The sequence below is a fragment of the Chelon labrosus genome (assembly GCF_963514085.1).
Source record: "Chelon labrosus genome assembly, chromosome: 16".
In the NCBI taxonomy this organism is placed as follows: domain Eukaryota; kingdom Metazoa; phylum Chordata; class Actinopteri; order Mugiliformes; family Mugilidae; genus Chelon; species Chelon labrosus.
The window spans coordinates 19,934,072-19,955,362 of NC_140349.1; the positions used below are offsets into that span (position 1 = coordinate 19,934,072).

At 40.9% G+C, this 21,291-nt stretch overlaps 1 protein-coding gene across 1 annotated transcript in view; it reads left to right on the top strand.

Moving 5' to 3' along the window:
- The window catches only part of thrb (thyroid hormone receptor beta), a 114,159-nt gene that overhangs the window by 53,121 nt on the left and 39,747 nt on the right, over positions 1-21,291 (top strand). The window contains exon 2 of the mRNA XM_084563187.1: positions 13,568-13,634. The gene's annotated coding sequence lies outside the window, so the exon portion shown is untranslated. The remainder of the gene's footprint in view (positions 1-13,567; positions 13,635-21,291) is intronic.

Below are 21,291 nucleotides of genomic sequence, written 5' to 3' on the forward strand. Positions count from 1 at the left end.
CTTTGGTTTTGAGGACAGTCGTTATTTGCACAACCACGAGAGGTTGCCCTGGGGGGAAAATGGCAAAAGTTAAAGTCAGGTAACCAGTCGTGTATGTTTATAGTGTGGTTTTAGTAAAGAAAATAATAGTTTGATATCCTTACAGTATGTACATAGTAAAAAAAAAAAAAGTAAATAAATCCAAGGCTGAACTAAACTGTTATTTCAATGACATAATCTCTGCTTTTTTTTTTATCTCAGTCAGTCATTTGGACTTTACAAAATACATGAAACTAAAATGTTATGACGGTAGTAAGCACCAAGCCCTCAAATTTAATCTGGAGCTCTCAAATGTTGGCTTGGTCGCTTGAAAGAAAATTAGTTTGATGAACTGATTTGTCAAGAAACAGTTGCAGCACCAATCCGTCAGTACAATATCCACTTTAGTTGCTTATTCATGTTTTTGTGATTGTGCGTAGAAACAAAAGCGGCCCTGGGTTACGGCTAGGGAAAGATCGTGGTGCATTTTAACCAAAAACCATTTCCCTAACTTCAACCACAGTGCTTCTGTTCCCACAGGTAGTCTTGTTGTAAACCCCAGCCTCTTGTGAGGTGAGTCTGCCATTTTGAGCCTACCATCCACCCAATCACCCCCTTCCAACTCCCACACATTCCTACAATATTGCCACTGAATTCCATCCAGCCAGTTATTAAGTTGCACCTGAATATAAGTAAGAAACCAAATTGCTTTCCACTCTTTCTGAGTGGATCAAATGAAAAATACAGGTAACCACATTATCTGGTTTCAGCCTACAGTAGTGATATTAAGGTCTCAGTGAGACATGGTGATGTTTAGAAACACCTTTAACAGTGTGACTGTACTGAGCAGGCTTGTAGAGTAGCTGTATGTCATCCTGCAGGCTGACTGCAGGTTACACCAACACCTCCCCACCCCAGCCCTGACCGGGCCTGGAGCTGGAAGCTGGCAGCCTCAATGTCACATCTGGCAGGAAGCAGCGGCGGCTGATCGGTGCTGACACAGTCTATGTGTGCTCGTATCGCCTGCTGCGGGTAAGCACTGGGAGAGCGCCGGCAGTGAGACTAATTCACACACTGACGCTCTTCAAATACCGCGGCACACACAAGCAGAGGTCACGCCGGGGTCAGGATCTCATATAGTACCGTCCAGCGCACGCTGCTTTGTCGGTGCTGTCGCAGTCTCTGCGGTGCTGGAATGTTGAAGGCCGGCAGGGAGGCTGGGGTAGGATGAGTTGGCACAACATGCAAGGTCAGTGTTAGCAGTGCCAGGGTAAAACTGTGCGACACAGGTTAGATGGACACACACAGGGTGCGTAGAAGAGGCAACATTTCTATTGGTTTTTCTCTAACCGGTATATTTGCATGTTTTTAACTGTAATCGAGGAGTGTGATTTATACAGAGCCTCCCAGAGGTCGTGTGGTAAATATAAATATTCATGTAAAAATCTGTGCGAACAACTGAATAATCCAAGGGAATGAATGACCACATGTGAAGTATATTAAATAATCTTTTTGGTGTATAAATCCAGTCGCATGATTTTTTTCCCAAACACATGACGTTCTTTTTCTTTCTTTTTTTTTTTTTTTTCCACTGTGCGCGTCTTACTGTGTGCATCTGTCCACATTCCCCCAGCGCCACGCTGCCATCCCTCCTGCTGCCGTCCCACCTCCTCACCAAGTCAGCTGAGTCAACTCTGTCTCTCCAAATCCTGTGTATGTTCCGTCATGTTTTGGAGGAAACGAAACTGCTGATCGGTTTATGTTCAGCGTTTCTGTTCCAGTCAGAGATTTTGCAGGTGGATGGGTGAATGATTTGGCACGAGGTAGTTGAACATTTTTTTTAAATTTATAATGGAGAACATTCATATTTTAACAAACCATTTAGTTTTCTTTTGTGTTATGCCACTGTGCTGTCATCACGTGGTTGCTTCTTATGGTGCGTGTGTCTTTAAGGCCCTTGAAAGCTGCGCAGACATTTTATGTGACATGTACCAAACCGTGAATTACTTGCATCTTCACACGCCTAGTAGATGTAAACCATTTATATATTTTTTTAATATAAACCTTCCATTATTCTGCTTTCTAATGTCAAAATTCAGTAGCTATTTTATCCCTTTATATCATTTCTTCTGTTCATTGCCTACAGATGGAAAGTAAATATATCATAATTTAGCAAGTAATTTATCAGGCAAATTGCTGTGTATGTAAATTGAATGTTTTGAACAGAGAAAAACACAAAGATCTGGCAAGTAATGAACATTTAAATGTATTAAATAATCATAATAAATTCATGTGTCCATAGTTAAAGCTATAGTTAAAATTCTGTGCTTAATTTAACTTCATATAGATCTTTATTTTAATCATCTGTAGCATTGATTAACCATTTTAAAGTCATAATACCCCATTTGCATTCATATATCAGCTTTACTGAATAATGCTGACCAAGCATCAATCTGATAAAGGAGGCTTCTGTTCAGGATGACTGAGACGATTAATAATATCCTTTATAAAAAAAAAAAAGAAAAACAATGCTGATATGAAATAAGCCAATACCATAATGCGTTTCAAATCCTTCAGACTCAGTGGCACGTTGCTGCAAAACAGCCCTTTTCTCTCCGCGCACAGACGTGCATCTAATATCATAAACGGCTAGAACGGCAGAGAACCGCTGCGCCGCACATTTTCATATTTGTCGGAGTGAAATGCTGCCTCGAATTCTTCCATCCTTCACCGACCCTGCCAGTATTTTTGTCTCCTTTCCCTCCCTCCACCCCTCCTCCCTGCATCTTTTCCCTCGATTGTTTTTTTTTTCTTCTCTCTCTCTCTCTCTCTCTCTGTCTCTCTCATTGTGAACAGCTTACTGCAGTATCCTTAAAGTCCCTGCATGTGTCCTGAGTTGTCCTCTCTTACCCAGCATGCACAGCAGCGATCTGGAGCTCTGTCGGCTCAGGATGGCCGCACACTTTTGATGTCGGGGGAGAGGCGAGGGGGGAGGGGAGGGGGACAGCCAGACGCTATGATGCTGCTTTATATACTCCTTTCAACGGTTTGCCTCAGCGCCCACTGCTGTCATTAGTTTGAAAAGGACTTTTTTTTTTTTCTTTAACCCTCCCTTTTTCCTTTTTTCATCCTGTGCTGGCCCTGAAATAGTGTCCACGAGGTTAAAAAAAAAAAAAAAAGGGGGAGAAAAAAACTGCTGCAAACCGAGCCTGCGAGCCGGCGCATTGTCCTGATGTGACCCACACTCTCTCACTGAGGCGCTAGTAGCAACTGTTAAGCTGAAAGGGAGGTGTGTGTGTGTGTGTGTGTGTATTGTGGTGATATTAGTGGGCACAAATCCATGAAATCTGGATGTTTATTCTTATCTTTACCTGCCAGTAATGAACAATATTTTCCACACTCGGTGCGTACACGGTATTAACCTCTAAGTGTCCCACAGCAGCCTGGAAAAAATGAAAAAACACACATCATTTCCTCTGCAGTAATAATCATCACTAGATCAGGCTAATGCTTATTTTCACTGTCCATTGTGAAAAGATGAACATTTTAAGTAAATCATTTTCAAATGTTATTTTAATAAAGGGAGTTGCCTCTTTGATAACGTCGCAATTACAGGAGGTTGTTCTAATTAATAAAACACATGTTTCAGATCCAACATGCTCTACCTTAACATAATTTATTTCCCCATTTTTAATAAAGACCAAATACTCCAGGCATCTCGCAGCAAATTCCCAGACTTTCTTCCAAATAATTCTGTATTAATGTATTAATGTTTTTAATTGTACTAGTGCAGTAGTTAGAAGGGACTGCAGATTTAAAAAGTTGACTATTATGTGATGAAAGTCATGTTGTCGTCTCACATAAAACACAGCAGAAAGTAGTGCTTTGCAATATCGAAATCTATATTATTGATCTGAATACATATGCTGAGAACAGACAGCTCTTGTGCTACACACTGTGTGACACAGATATGTATAGTCTGTATAAAAACAGGCAGCAACTCAGCACCATCAATAGCATTTGATAGTACTCCACAGCGGGTTTCTCTGAAGCCTTCTCTGTGTACAGCAGCTAAGTGTCTAATAACTTTCACTGTGAAATTCACCAGCAGATTGCTGATGTGCAGCCTCCTTCTGTCTGTTACTGCACTGCGTTTGGTAAAGGCGTTACTGACTGCTGTCAAGAGAATGTGGACTGTTCCTCTGCTAGCGTTAGTGGATATCTTTTCAGATGAGTGTGCATTGCAGCAGTATTGTTGCTGTATTTCAGGACTGACCTACATATTCTGCATGTCATGGTAGTGCTGGGTTCATCTTTAGTGTAGTATTTCCACACACTTGATGAATCACTGCTAGCTTGCTGCAATGACCCACTGGGCTCCTCACCTGTCTTCTTGGAGGCGTTCTAGTTGTTATCATGTGATCAGTGACTAGTTGACACGATGTTTAAAGCCTCATGGCATAGCAGTGAAGTCGACAAACTGACATCAGCTAGTCTGTTCAACCGCTAGTAATTAGCATTGTTACCTTACAGCAAAAAGGGTTGAATCCGTTGGCCGGCTGGTGCCTTTCTGGGTGCAGTTTGCATGTTCTCCCTTTCTCCTACATTTCTCCAAAATGCTTGTGAGCTTAACTGGTCTTTCTGTGTTAGCCCTGTGATAAACAGGCAACCTGTCCAAGGTCAGCCGTGATAGGCTCCAGCCTCCCCGTTATCCTAAGCGGCAGAACAGAATAAGCGGATGGATCTTATATGGATAAAACTAATGGTCCGTGGTCAGTGCTTGAATGCAAGTTTGATATAAAGGGTAAATGGCCTTGTTTTTATATAGCCCTTTTTTACCTATTGGTACTCAAAGTGCTTTACAGTCGCAGGCATATCTACCCATTCACTCACACAAGCACACACAAATTCACACACCAGTGCCACGCACTGGGAGCTACTGAGGGTTCAGTGTCTTGCTCAAGTACACTTCGGCATGTGGCACATACTGGGGATCAAACCGCTAACCCTATGGCTCATGGACAACTCGCTCTACCTACCGAGCCACAGCCACCCCTGTGAAACCTGAGATGACCCAGCTGTTGTTCCACTCCTTCAGATTTTGCTGCAGTACAGTTTGACAAACCTCAGGGTGACCCTTGACCATGTTCACGAGCTGCATTCAGGCGGTTTATTCAGGACCCTGTAGAATTAGTTCTGGCGGTGTTTGCAGCGTTGACTCATTGCGATACAGACTGTTTCCTCGGGTGCTGACAGCTCCAAGTGGTCCTTGACTGTGGGTAATTACAGTATGTCAATTATCTTTACCTGCACGCTCACTTATTTTAGCTCCACTCACTTGAAAGTAACATTTCCTTGAAAAGTGATCTTTGAAGTCCTCTGACCTGCATTTTTTGAAATGGGAAAATGGGGGAAATTGGTTGTTAAACAGTATAAGAGTTGTAGACTCAACTCAGCAGGTGCTAGTGTAGTTTGTGTGACTGTGAGCTACATTTTACCATAAAAGGTTTTCTTCCTGCTTTGATTGGACTTGAAAGCAGCACAGCCTTGAGCGTTGTACCATTTTAAGAAGGATCCCTTTTTCCTTTTGATATTTTCTTTCCAACTTCAGCAAAAACATTAGTTTAATTTGTTCACAAATCCTGTGTAGACGCTCCATGTGAGTGGTACTCAGTCAATGCATTCTTCCTATTTTGCCACATACTGGTTGATTCCAATTATCTGGTTGCTAAAATTTTGAAATCAAAAGTACACGGAATTGAAACTGAACCATTTCCTGGTAAAAGCCCATTAAATCCAGGTGTTGACGACAAACCTAACACCCTTCTCCAAGTTCTTGTCCAGTTATTCAGCTAATACATTCTGAAGGAAACATAACCACTATGTTGTTCGATGAAGTGTTGATGTGTATAATCTGGTTCACCCAAATAGTTCTGAAGTTCACTGTGTTGTAATGTTGGTTCAGGCAGATTCATCCAGAGACAGGAAAATACCACATAAGTGAAAAAGTGGCTTAAAAAAAGAAATCTGGTTGAAACATGACTTCCTGTGTGGGATGATGATTCTCTCAGTGGTCACATTGTTTCCCTTAGGGCTTCGCTTTCCTCCCACACAAAAACACGTGGGCACTGTCCTTGACCACGGCACCAGCCTTAAATCTGGAAGGAGAATAGAGAGTTCAATTTTAGCCCCATTAGAACCACTTTCATGGTATGTTTTCCCATCAAGGATCACTAAAAAAGAGGAAAGTAAGCTCGTGAACCCCAGGCTGTACTTTTAAATGTCCACCTTAAGAAGCATCCGCAAATTCAATCACGAACAGCCCTACAGTTGCGGGACCTGAATGGACCACCATTCAGGTCAGGTATATGGATGAGAGCTATTTGGGAGATTTTTGTAATAGTCACTCAGACCCCAGCTAAACCCCAACAAAAACATATTTTCAGCTCTGCCTGATCAAATTCCCTTTTAGATGCAGCAGAAATAAAGCACAACAATGCCCATCCATTTTAGTCCAGGTAGTACTAGGTGGCCTCCTTGGTAAATGTGCCAACGTTTTATAACAAACACAGCCTGAGTTATACAATAGAAGGGTTTAAAAGGATTTCCAGAAGTATACCGATGGATTAGAATTGGAATTAGATTGAGGCAAAAGGCAGGAGATCTACATGATATTTTTTTGTGAATATTAGCAAGGGCAAAGTCAGTTGCTGCCAATCCTTTAGCTAATTAATGACCTTATGTAATACAGTTAGATAACTTTTAAAGTTCAACATGGCATCCATTTTAATCACAACCCAGGCTCTCTGTTTTTAGTAATAACGTTTCACTTTTGTTTCACTTTTGATATTCTCTTTTTATCAAAGACCAAACATAAGTGTGTACTCTGTAGGTTTTTACTTGATTGGACAAAAGAGCAAAAGCTGCTGTGATCTTTTGAACATTTTGTAACCTGCAGCACTTTATTTTATTTTTTTTCTCCTTTCTTTTTTAAACCCTTTCTCCAACAAAAACCCACAGCACATCAGGTGCCTGGAGCGCAGCAACAGCAGCAGTGTGCAAAAATACTGCTGTAAACAACTGAACGGAGGCGCCTCTTGCTGCTGAAAAGGTGACAGTCTGATCATCCCCTGAGCTACTGTAGCTAATGTGAGCTGATTCAACAGAAGCACCATAGCACGGGAAACACAGGAATAACAGTGCTACTTCAGTCTTCTGCTGTGCACTTCGGTGATATATTTTTTTTTTATTGCCAGAAATATCAGCACTTGCAGTTTTGGCCAATAAATTATTGCGACACTAAAGCTGCACATTTTTTTTTTACAACCTGTCCAGGGTGTGCCCCGCCTCTCGCCCGATGACAGCTGGGATAGGCTCCAGCAGACCCCCGCGACCCTTAACAGGAATAAGCGGGTACAGAAGATGAATGAATGAATGAATATACAAGATGACTATGTGTAATGGCCAATATAAAGAACTTCAAGTAATTATTGCTTAATTGCCGTTTCAATCAACTATTTGGAGGGATTTAAGTTCTTTTAGCTTGGTTGGGATTTTACTACCCGCAAATTCCTGTTATTAACCCTCTTTCTAGCTGCATTAGCTTTTCTTCAAAAAAGTTCTGACTAACACGCTATATCTGCTTCCTGAACAGTATCACACAGAAAAACATTCATGCAGCTTTAAATATCAAATGTGTAGTCTTGTCAAAGGTGATTCTGGAGTCTGTTGGGGCCATACGCAAAATTCCATTTAACAGTTAACTGACGTGTCAAACTAAGTTTATTTTCTTCCTCTAATGTCCTCTTAAATGACAGGTAAAACCCTAGAAATGGCAGGAACCATGTGTATTTCGGTACCAGTACCTAAGTTGAAGCGTAGCTTTTTCACAATCGTTCATCCTCCTAGCTAAGCTAACAAGTTGACTGGCGGCGGTATCTTGACTCATGCTAGTGGCACGCGCTCCAGACTTGATCATGCTCACTGCTCTGCTTGCTACGTTAACTGATGGTAACTCTCAAAGAAGGAACAAATGAAATAATGTGCTAATGCTGGTGGAACTCTTTTTGTTCAGAGTTTAGTCATAAGTTATGGCTAGAAGCATAGCTATTTATCATTAATTGTCGTTATCTGCTTCACTTACCACTGTCCTACTTTCGTTTCTCCTCTTTATTTTTCTTTCTACTCCCAGAAGATTAACTTCTTTTCAGTTTGAATTGGGTGCCGTCGTCATACCTAGCTACGAACTAACCGGATTGACTTTGCAGAGTTGTGTGCTGTAGGGAGCTCTCCAGTGTTTCCAGATATAGCTGATGGTTTCCATCTCAAAATTTGTTAAAAAACCACCAGAAAGCACCCAAAATATTAGATCAGGTATGCAACATATATCATCCAGCAACAAACTACAGCCAGCTACCAAAACTGCTCTCGTCTGTGTTACGACCCCAGGGCAGCAACAAAGGGGAGACAGACATAAAAAAATAAGACAAACAAGTAACTGGTGACATGTTGTGAGCTTCTGCAGCGTAGGTACAATGTCTCTTAGGTTTTTCCAGTCATGCTGTTTTATCCACATCACCTCAGGTGTGGCTTATTATGATTTGCTTTGGGCTCGTAGAAGTCTTGCAAGGATGAAGCCATATGATCACATTATTTAGTCCACTTTCTGTTTTTAAAGTTTATTTCTTGGTGTTTTTGTGTCTTGCTTTACTTCTTGTGTTTTCCTCTCTTTGATTGTTTGATTTGTCCCTGTGTGCTCCACCCTCATTACCTGTGTCTTGTAGGGGTTGCACGAGTTCAGATTTCTTACTTACAACAAGAAGAAGACGTTACTAGTAAAAACACAGTAGAAAGTAATGCTTTGCAGCAATGGAATCCGTATTATTGACCTTAGTGCATCTGCTGAGAACAGACAGCTCATGTGCTACATACTGTGTGCTGCAGATATGTATAGTCTGTATAAAAACAGGCAGCAACTCAGCACCATCAGTAGCATTTATTTCTTATTCTACAGCTTGTTGCCTTCTCTGTGTACTGCAGCTAAATGTCTAATATCTTTGACGAAGAAATTCACCAGCAAATTGTTGATTTGTTGTCCTCTTACCCTGGAATTAGTTGTCCATTCTCCATCGTGTTTCCTCTCAGCTCATCGTGGTTTCTTGTTTTCACAGTTTTGCTTTTGGTTTATTGGATTATCCTGCCTCCCTCTACAGCACTCTTTGTTACACTCTTTGTAATTCTTCATTAATCTAAGAATTTGTGTGTGGGTCCTGCATTTCTTGTCTCAGATAGCATTATTAAAGAGACATTAGACATTAGTGAATACAAGATGTTTCTTGTTAACAGGTTAAGCATCCAGTGTACTCCTTTCTGGAAGTTAATAGTGAAGTAATTGGAGGCTTAGCAAACTATACTAATCAAACTGGAAACATTAAGTGGGGACTCACAAGTTGGGATCACAAGCACACGAAGGTCTTGCAATCATTAAGTTCACCACAGACCACTTGACACACCCGTGAAGTAAAATAGTGAGGAGGAGCTCTACCACATCCAGCCTCTACTTAACCATTTGCAACCATCACACCCCGGCCTGTCGACTAACAGCTGGAAGCCTTTTCTAAACTTTCCCCAGACCTTGACACAACACATGAATGTCATTTTATCTCCCCTTTCTCTTGTATTAACCGTTTATGTGTTTAGCTCACTGCACTGGAAAAGATGGAGATGACTAACAGCAAAAGTGGATGCTGAAAATGTGCGTCACATTGTCAAATATAACTCAAATCACCATGGAAACGGAGTGTTTCATTTGGCATTTTTTTTCACAACTCTGTCTCTCTCTCCCAGACACACGCTCTTTTTATCTCTCTTGTGTCTTTCTTCGCCCAAAAAAAATATAACACACACATTTCTGACTAGATAATAGCCAGCAGTTATTTGTCAGTCTGGAACTTGAAGTCCCACGGGACCCTATGTTGTTCTCGCCTCTTACAGTGATGTAGCCAATTGGGACTTTGACTTTCACACATACTCAGCACATATGTTCGCATGCTTTATCCCAGCACTTGATTTTGCCTCTCAGTGTAAACTGAGGACATCTTTGTACAGTCTGCACATAAGGTCCCACCTGCTCTGTGGTAGACCCTGGCCCTTTGGATCTGGTGCTATTCCTGTGTTGCCACAATCAGAGCCTCTGTGCTGCCTTCAGGCCAGTCTTTTCTAGTCATTAGTAGGGTTTTGTTATGTCAGTCACTTACTCTATCTGCTCATAATATCTCCCACGGAGGGGTTTGGTCTTCCATTGGATTTCTCCTTCCTCCTCATCACCCATCACTCATCAGTTTTGCTGCCTTAGGCACTCCCATAGCAGTTCCTCCCGGGCTCCTATGTGGACATGTTTATAATAAAAATAACTTTATTTCCGTAGTGCTTTTCAAAGACAACTTTTACAGTGCTTGACAGAGAGACAAAGACAATTTAACACATATTTGGCCATAACTGGGCTTGTTATGTCAGAATGCAAAGGGCTAAAATAAGAATACAGAAATGTAATGTAACCTAAAAAGGATTTAATGAAAGTTTGAATAATAGTGTCGTGGCTCCTGACTGAAATATTCACATAAGCAAGACTGAACAAGAGACTTTGTCTGATTCGTGCTTTGGGTTTTAATTAAGTAGGATAGAGAACCTGAGCTGAGATGTGGCTTATTGGAAGTGTCTGTCCCTGCTGTCATAGCTTTACCTGGGGTTAACAAGTGAAGTGTCTTGCTAGCAACACACATTCGGAATGTCTAGGCACTAATGTATTATTAATGAGCTCATATATTGTGGATGAAAATTTTACTGCATGATTTTTTTATTTTATTTTTTTCTGTTATTTGGCAAGAAATGATGCCCTGAGCTTGTTCACTTTCAAATGTTACTTTTTCACTCCCAAGTCTGTGCTTTAAAAACACCATTTACAGTGGTTCGAAAAAACGTAACTAAAAGCCAATTTTCCTTAAAGTTCTTGAGTTCTGTTATTGCTCTATTATTCCAAGTTAGAAAAAATATTTAATTGCAGGGGTAATTTTTCAAACCTTTAATGCTCATATCAACATAGGAACAAATATGCTTGCTATTGCAAATGTATCTCATCGTTACTGCAACAATCCAAAACAATGATAAATACTGTTCAGACTATTGTTGTCCAGATACCATCCGGCAGAACTTTGAAGCTCAACTTGCCGTTCAAAAGGCCTGTTTCTTCATCCATTCGTGCTTGTTTCTTCAGTCTTCTTCTTTTGTCATTTATGTCATTTTGTCCGTTGTGTGTTGCTGCAGGTCAGAATCACTGACTATGACCACACTTCAGATTCTGCTTGCTTTCCATAGCATTGCCGCTGCTTTGATCACTTCCTGATTTCAAACACTACAGTTTGCGCTGAGGTCTTAACAAGAAAATGTGCGTACATTAGAAAAATAAACAAACAGCGGTGTTAACATTCATTTTAACTACCCTAATAGCATTACTAAGTTAAAATAACTCAAATCCCTGCACTGTTTACACTATTTGCAGCTATTCCAGTTTATGCCTCAGAAAAGTAGCAGTTTTTACAGTAGGTGTTGCAGTGTGGCTATTCTTGGATAAAATTAATCTTTTTTTTTTTTTAGATTTGTGGTGCAGTCAGTTTCATCCTAAACATTGTGAATTTGTGTCCATCTGTGGGAGCGGTGTAGCACAATGTAGAAGAGATGCCAAATACATCATTAGTAGAGGAAATGCATAATCTGAAAGAGGAGTCTGGGCGAGCTTCAGTAATGACCACTCTGACAACCAGTGCTGTCAGAGTGTGCTGTTTTCCAGCCATTATTTCTCATGCAGATAACCATCTTAATTGACTTTTGTAATAATAATTACACGACTATAAAGCAATGAAACTGACTTACCAATAGCTGGGCATGGCGTGACTGAGCAATATCAATCCACATGAGCAGCAGGCTGCTTCAACCACAAGTGCTTCCCCTGAGCAGATTTGTTTTCTGTCCCCATCCCTTGTACCCATTACCGTTCTCGTGATTTGTGTCGACTGCACAAGGTAGCCCGAGGAACGGCGCGGTTTGCCGTCGCATCTCGTTGGCTTGTTTTTTATCAGTCTGTCAGAAGCTTGGAGGAGGCTACATGTCTCATTGAGGGAAAATTGCTTTCTTTTTCCTGTCGTGATTTCAGTGTCCATCAAGTATCTAGCTTTGTGCAGAGGGGTTACTGGGAGAAGTCAATTGAAAGAAATTACCATCAGTATTCATTTTCTTTTTCCATATTGTTTATGACAAGACCCTAAATGAACACTTTAACCACCTTCTACCTGAAACAGCACCAGTTATCCCAGCCACACCTTTTGAAAAGTGGATTAGTTGTGGCTATAATTAACAAAAATGTTGCGTGACAGAAGCAACCTTTAACCATCTGAGACTGAACAGAGTAACCAGCCTCCACAAATTAATGAACGTATACAAGTGAAACCCGAAGAGATCAAGAACCAAGCAAACATGTAAATTAGCAATACGTACAAATAGGACTTGATTATGTTGCACTGTTTGAATAGAGGGTATTATTAAAACAATTATTCAGATGGAAGTGTGCGTGCACACATGCACGCTTCCCTCTACAGACAGAACAGGCAGGGAGGGAAAGCTTTCCCATTAGAGCCGCCATTAAGTCTGATTACAAGTGATTACCGTCTCTCGGCGAGAGATGACCAGTCCTGTCCTGCCACTGAATTAATGACAAATGCTTTGCTTCTTTCTCCCTTCCTCATAATCAAACCACCTCCTGTTTTTTTTTTTTTCCTCCTTCCCTTGAGGTCTGGTCATGAATTCAACAAGCCCCAGCATTCATTTCTGTCTAGGTGCACATGTTGTTTTGCCACATTTTATTTTATTTTTTTATTGTTTTTTTTATGGACATTTTCCTCTGAAAATGCCATTCTTGGCTTAAAGGAACAAAACATTAAATAAAATAAAAAGATTTTTCTCATTTTCTCATTTCGGGAAAGCTGGTCTGAAGTGGAGAGGGAAACTTATACTGGGATTTCTTCAACTTTACTGCATTGGGAAATATTTGTGTTCATAACCACACGCGACAACCACTAGAGGTTAAGTGCATTTTAAAGCCACTGTGGGAGTTGGTATGTTGAAGGTATTGCTGAATATAGGTCGTTTTTGCCGGATGTAGTGACTACATCCTGCTAGACACACGGGCCTTGCAGTTGCCTTCACTGATAGACCGTATTTCCTCTAAACCTTTTCTACTCTCATATGATTTCATATACATTGTGGACACATCTGCACATGCCTGGATTGTGGGTGGTATTAATGTCTTTGCCCTCACTGGTGAGAAGCTTTAAAACTTTAAACTCACCCAGAGCCTTGGGTAAATTTTTAATGCTGTGGCAACAAGTTTCAATCGTTTCTATCTTTCCTGAGGATCCGCAGCTTTTCATAGCTGCGCTGTGATTTTCAACTTGGGTGCTTATTAGTCTAACCAGGCCCTGTGTGTGTGTTTTCGTAGGTGTTTCTCTCGGGGAGCTCAGCAGCTCCTCAGCGCTGCCCGGAGTCAGACTTCACCACTTCCTCTGGTAAGACCTTCATGTTGCTTAATTCCACACAGCCAGAGTCCTGCAGCTTGCACAAAGCCAATACACAGTGTGTCTCTCCACTAGACCTCCCTGCTGTGGCCAAGGAACACACACACACATTTCTCAGTGTCTAGTAGTTGCAAGTCATGATGTAAATGTAATGAAGCCCAAATCCCAAGATAAATTATGGTGTGACAGACTGGTGATTTGCTTGTTTATTTTTTGTTGTTGTTGCGTTTCATAGCTGCAACTGTGTGCGTGTGTGTGTGTGTGTGTGTGTGTGTGTGTAATCATTGGGCTGGACAATACTGATCTACACAATCTACACAAGATGTCATGCAGGGTGATTAAAACGGTGTTCAGTTCAATGAACTGTGTTCCGCTGTGACGTCATTGGAAATCTAATTATTAGCTTCAACTTTTTGCCATCATCAGAAGTTTGTAAAAGATAACACGCTCAGTCATTCTTAGTCCACACCAGACAAGTACTATATATATTTTTTTCCCTGATTAAACTTTTGCTTATTTGCGTATCTATCGCTTGTAGAGCAATATGATCATTCATTTGGATCAGTGTGTCCACCTCATGAACCCAATCTTATCAATAGTCACTGTCTTTTAGTGACATTCATTCATTCATTTTCTGTAACCGCTTGTCCTGTGAAGGGTCACGGTTGGGGGCCGGGGGGTGGGGCCTGGAGCCTATCCCAGCTGTCATCAGGCAAAAGGCGGGGTACACCCTGGACAGGTCTCCAGTCTATCTCAGGGCTAACGCAGAGAGACAGACAACCATTCACACTCACATGCTTTTAGTGACAGATTGGTGAAAAAATATATTTGTATGGAATCTTAGCTTGGTGTATCCAGACTCCATTCTTTATAAAGTATGAGTCTGGTAAAACTCCATTTGGATTTCATTATGGTGTGTGTTTCACCCGATACAGAGGAAAAACGTGCTCTGCACGCAATTAAATAGTCCCTCAGCCGATCAGACCCACTTTGTTGTAAACAAATGCAACTTTGATTGAATTTGTTTTGTCCACAGAACTTTGCCAGAGCATAGTCAATTTCCAGTGAAGTGACTCTAGATCAACTTTCCACCACAAAAATTCTGCGGGCAGGGAAGTTGGTCTGGCTTCCGAAGCTTTGAAAATCATAACTCTACAATTCTGGATCAACTGACAAACACGTAAAGTAGTTTGTTAAAAACCACAACGGCACATAGATTTCTGCTCCTCAAAACAGATAATTATCTGTACACGATGCATTTGAGGTATTTCGCGAATACTTACATACCCCATTACCTACAGTGTTAGCTGTGCTAATGTTAGCACTAACAAGTGAGATCAGCTGGCCAGCACACACTGCAACACTTTAACCAACTGTGGTAGGAGAAAGTAAATAAATCTAAATAAATTGTATCCCTAATTGCATACCACAGTGGGGAAATTTGTTCTCTGCATTTAAATGCTCCATCTGTACACGCAACCAAGCGGTGCCCAAAGAGCAGTTTAGGGGTTACGTCATACATCCACTTTTCTAACCACTAGTCCCAGCACTTAAGCTAAAATCCCAGGCATTTCCCTTATAAATGCAATTATTTACAATTGTTTGTTTACTGGTTAGTGTTAATGGTTTACTGTCACTAGTTGATCAAAGTTATACTAATACATTTCGGATATGAGGTAGGCTGTCCTCATAGTGCATACAGTCTAATGGAAAAAAAAAAAAAGATTTAGATTTCTAGGGGTCACTGCAAGATTTCAGTTCAACTATGTGTGTGTCTCATTTGCTTTCATTGGAGCCAGTCTAAAGTCCACAGTTGGTCAGAAGAGAAAACCAGCTTAGTGGAAACACCAACCAACCTGCACATGGGCAAACATTAGCTACTTTAGCTAATGCTAGTTTAAGTAGCTATTGCGCTAACAGGGCCGTGTTGCGATTACAAACATTTGTGTGACAGCATTATGTGAGGGCGTCATTAGAGTAACTGCTTGCGTCAGCCACAGCTGTCAATCAACGGCTGCAGCAGTTGTGCAGAAAAACAAATGAAAGAGTTACTTGTAGAAAGACATTGGCACTTTGTGAATGGGAGTCACTTGGAGCCAGCATCTAGTGGCCTCTGGCAGCTTTGCACTTGAAGGAATGCTGCACAGGCTTCATCCTCAAGTTGTGGTAGTTTCCACTTAGTTTGTGATTGTGTTTCTTTCATAACATCTCTCATCTGTACCAGCGTAAACTTTGTACAAGTTTAGGCCTTGTATTGTCTCCCCGTCTTTTCAGCTAATTACTATATATTGCCCACGGAATCTTTGCAGAATCCATGAGCAGTGGACCGCATTTATATTAAATTATGTGGTATAAAAACATTCGAGACGGCTGAAATTTGACCTGAAGGAGAATTCGATTAGAATCCCATCTGTAAATCACCAAGAAATCGGATTCAGAAAACTGTGGAAATCTGGTTTCTCTTACAGAGACTGCGAAGGACAAGTGAAAAAACCTCAAATTCTACTGTTGCAGTTTAATTGCTAGTCTTGTTGCTTCCATAGGATACCAATATACTGTGTACATGTGCTATACTTAACTATCCTTAGTTATACTTAACTAAGCCAGACTGGAGGCTCTCTCTGTTGGGAACCAATTATGCTCCAGCAAAGATCTGCCAGGCCAATCAAGTTGTTTGCGCGGTCTTCATTTGGTGATGGACAGAAGAGTTACAGCGACATAGTCATTTGAGTACCGTCGAGCTGAGTTTGTTTGGTTGGAGGACAATAATGAAATATTAAAGGGGAACTAATGTTTTTTACAACCTGGACCTTATTTCTTGCATAAAATACGATCGTTTACTCACCCATATAACTTCTGTGTCATTTGCAGTTGTTCAGGAGATATTTAACCATATATATATATATATATATATATATATATATATATATAAATATCCATATAGTGGGAGTGACTGGGGCACCGAAACGCAGCCTCTAAATAACTCATTATCTGCCGTGAAACTCGTTCATATCACCAATATTTTGTTATCGTACGCTAGTGCTTTTCCCCGTTGAGTCCAGAGTTACCTGTTATCATCATCCGGGGTCTGTAGATTGACAGACCCCAGATGATGTCTTTTGACCTGGATGATGTCATCTCTTGGCTTGTTTATCTGTAATTTGCTACTGCTAGTTTTTTGCAACATGGCTGAATATTTTTCCGATTCTGAGGTTGTGGACGAACCATAGCTGTAGCAAATTCCAGGTAAACAAGCCGACCGTCATGGGTGCGCGCGACGCTCACAGATGACATCATCCAGGCTGCGTTTCGGTGCCCCAATCACTCCCACTATATAGACATACGCAGATCTAAATATCTCCCGAACAACTGCAAATGACACAAAAGTTATATGGGTGAGTAAACGATCGTATTTTATGCCAGAAATAAGGTCCAGGTTGTAAAAGACAGTAGCTCCCCTTTAATGGTGCATGACCAGACTCATATTCTGACACGAACTGAGTTTGCCTACGCCAGTCTAATATTAACCAGTTATGACTTTAAATAGCATATTTCTCTCAACCCATGCTGCTCACTGTAATAAACTATAAAATGACCACAACAGTTTTAATTAACCACATGCACGGTATGTTCCAAAATGTTGTTGAATAATGGAAGCTTTATTCTCCATACTCTAGTTTGGCTGTCACATGGGTGCATTAGAGCAGCATGTCAGCTATAAATAAAAGCACAAAATGCTAATACTACCCCAGTAGACATATTCAGCTTCTCACTGAGGGCAGTGAACAGCTTACTGCACTTAGCACTAGCTATCACCTCTGAAAGCAACAGCTGATTCATCAAAACCTCACTGTGATTGATTTAACATCAGCTAATTAAAAAGAAAAAAAAAAAAACTCATTAAATAAAGGCAGCTTCTATCGTTGCAACACTGCGAAGGATGTGTTGCGCTATAAATTAAGCCGTGACTGAACTAGCTTTGTGTGCAGTATATTGCAAGGAGGGAAATATATGTGACAGCTTATTAAAAATGAAAACCAAGAGATCAGCCGTGCTGCTCGAAAGGAGGTGTTCAAGAGAAACCAGAAAGGCCTCTGTGTTGGAGATAAAGTTTAACGATGATAACTTTAGACGCCAAACATTGTTCATGGGTGTGTTGGCTCCAGCTGTCGGCCATTTGTCATACATCATGACGTGTTCACGATGTGTTCTCTCAGCTGGTTGTTACGGCAATGCACAGATTAATGGGCGCAACACTCAGCTCCCAGTCTCCAGCGAACAATCATGCTCACGACTATGTACAGTGTAACCGGAACACGAAAACACAGTGGATAGTCCCTGTGTATCAGCGACCCTTTTTGACATTGACCTGCGTGTTTTGTTCCCGGCAGCCAGAGAACTTAATGTAATATGATAAGTGCACTGTAGGCTGTCATTTGGTTGATTCTTCTATTGGCTTGAATTCTTTAATGAAAACACCATCTGTTGTCCTTTTTGCGATACCAGTTGCCATGATGACGAGCCTGTATCACGTTGCATGGTGTGATGCAGCTTCGTAAATTAAGTATTAGAGGGCTGCAGGCGCGGTGGTCGGAGGATCAAGATCGACTCTTATTTGAATACCACCTTCAAAAAGATGCACGTTGGCACGCTATTGTTTACTGTTGCTCATCGGTGCTGATTCATGATGCAGGCGCAATGAAGACTGCGGGGAGGGCTGACATTTAAACTTAGATAAGGTCCTGATGCCCTTTGGGGAGGTTTCAAAACAACTACGCCATCCTTTTTATGAATTCAGTCCACATTGACTGATTTGCATATTGTACCATTGTTTATTGTGTCCATTTGTTACGAACCAAAAGTCTCCTAAATTCAGTGATGTATAAGGAAACAGCCCTTATGCTAGCCCTGATCTTACTCTAGTATGAGTGATCATGAGAGGATTAATGAGCAAGGAAAAAAGACTGAAACCTGGACTGTGGATTACTGGAGTATTTCAGGACTCCGACAGTCAGAAGAAAAAAAATAGTGAGTCAGAGCAGCGACAGAAGGATTTAACACAGTCAGCCGAGATTAAAGAAATACTGACACACTTTTAACACAGATACTGAGGCCCCGTTCAGACCTTGCAGTAACATCCTACCTGGGCAATCTGATCACAAGCCAGCTTTATTTACCAGTTTTTCACACCTGGCATTAAAATGCCTCTCCACATGCCTCCCCAGTCAGAACTTGAGATCTGAGATAATTTGGAGAGCATATAATATTGTGTACAGCTGCTGTATCAGAACCACAAACAAGGGAAATGTTAATATAGTCTGAAGCTGACTGTGACGGCTCTCTCACCCTGAAAGACGTGTTAAGTTACTACTTAGCCTGTTCATTTTTCATCTCCGTCCTGACATTAGTTATTTTAGAGACCTGCACAAACTTCAGATTGTTTTTTAAAACCCTGAAAAATGTGTGTCAAATGTGTACCAGACCACCTCCAGATGTGATCTGAGATGCATCCTCAGTGTGTCCTGGGTGTGTTCACACCTGCACTTGCATCAGCACTAGCTGGCCACTTGTGATCGGATTCCCCGGGATGAATGTTAATGCAAGGTCAACCTACACCTCAACAGACAGGCTTTGGCTGTTTGTGGGAGACACATATTGATCAGTGTCCATGCTAATGCGTGTTCTTGAGATTATATTGGTCTGATTTGGCTGCAGCCACTTTTTGTTTCGTTTTCCTTTCTTCTTCCTTAAATATGAGTCAATATAGGAGAAGAATTTAGTAGCACTGATTGTATATGACTATTTATCTGAAAATCTGCAAAGTATGGGTTTAATTCTGATTGAATCAACAAAATATAATATAATATACTATAATATAATATAATGTAATATAATATAATATAATGTAATATATGGCATTCCATTTAAGAAAATGGAAGATTTCAGTTCCAGCATGTGTAAATGTTGCTACACATAGCCCTATGAAGCTATGGAATGTTTAGTTTTGCTTCATTTTTTAACCAAACTTTCCCACATTATCAAACTAGAGCATCTGCAAGACTTCACAGTGAATCTGTCTGAAGGTATGGGAACACGTCTGATGATATGGCTTCTCTGTCTCACTCTGAGAGTCCGGTCTGCTTTATGTGATGTTCTGTGGGGACGGCTAAACAATCCATTACAGTCAGAGAAGAACGGTTTGAAAGTGGAGGATGTTGCTGTAAAGCGTGTGTGCTTTTCATTAACTTTATGTCAGACTCAAGGAATGTTAACTTCTTTCATGCCTCAAGCTTCTTCCCTCGTACTTTTCTCGAAGATTAGTTGCCCTCCTTCTCTCTGTGAAAGGTTTTATGGGGTAGTCTTAACATTTGAAGAAAACGTGTAAAACTAACTTTTAACTGGCATTAATCAGGATTCTCAGCTACACTGTCTACAGTACTTAGTCTCATTCCCCTATAGGTACGAGGGCTTGTCAGCAACAATCAGCTAATCTAGCAATGAGAAAGAGTACAGCGTGTACCCAAACAGAGGCCTATTTCCTGTTTTTTGCCTCCTTGACTTTTGATTCTACGCTTGTGGTTTACCTCACAGTGTTTTGTTTTAAATCAGCAACTGCCTTTGTCTGGTGTTCTCAACAAAGGTGTGCCTATACTAAGCACATGTTCTAAGCTTCTGCTTTCATTTAGAAGTATGAGGATGACGTTTGATGCTATCTAGGTGCTGTCTGGTGTGTGGAGGATATTGGGAGGAACGTTTTTTCATATTGTTCTCTATACCCTGCATTCATTCATTCATTCATCTTCTGTAACCGCTTGTTCCTGTGAAGGGTCGCGGGGGTCTGCTGTAGCCTATCCCAGCTGTCATCGGGCGAGAGGCGGGGGTACACCCTGGACAGGTCGCCGGTCTATCGCAGGGCTAACACAGAGAGACAGACAACCATTCACAGTCACACTCACACCTACGGCCAATTTAGAATCTCCCGCATATATTTTTTGAAAGAAAATATGTAAGGATTACTTGAGCACACAGAATGTATAAATATGTCAAAATACATACAGTATGTAATAATTTAAAAGAATGCAACCAAACGCAAGAGGGGAGAATTTCAGCGTTTATTCCAAATGCAAATATTACACATGTGATAGTTAAATTGTATCACAAGTATTTGTGTAGCAAATTTCTGAGTTTGTATTTGTTTTTCAGTTTCAATTATAAGTAGCCTGTTATGATTATACAAATTAATAGTGCGGAAAATGCTTTGACCTAGTGTGTTCATTGGACAAAGACACAGGCTAAATTTGCAGTGCCACCAAGCTACATTGGATACTAATGCTAGCACAGTTCACGCTAGTTTCACCAGGTCCATGTTCACTTCAGTCTTAGCTATCGTTATGTATAGTGCATTTGTTATTTTCTTCCTTTTCTACTCACACTAAAGGTGTCCTCGGCTTGCTGAGGCCTTCTCCTAAAGGATAAGTGTTGACGCTGAGATAAAAAGAATAAATCTATACCACTGGAATAGCAATAGAAGAGTTCATGTATGAGAAGACCTTCATTCCAGTCAAATGTGAAGGTGTCCGGGGTTGTTTACAGTCGCTGGAGGATGAAGATTTGTAGCTTTCAATGGTTGCAAGGGTCCCTCTGGCAA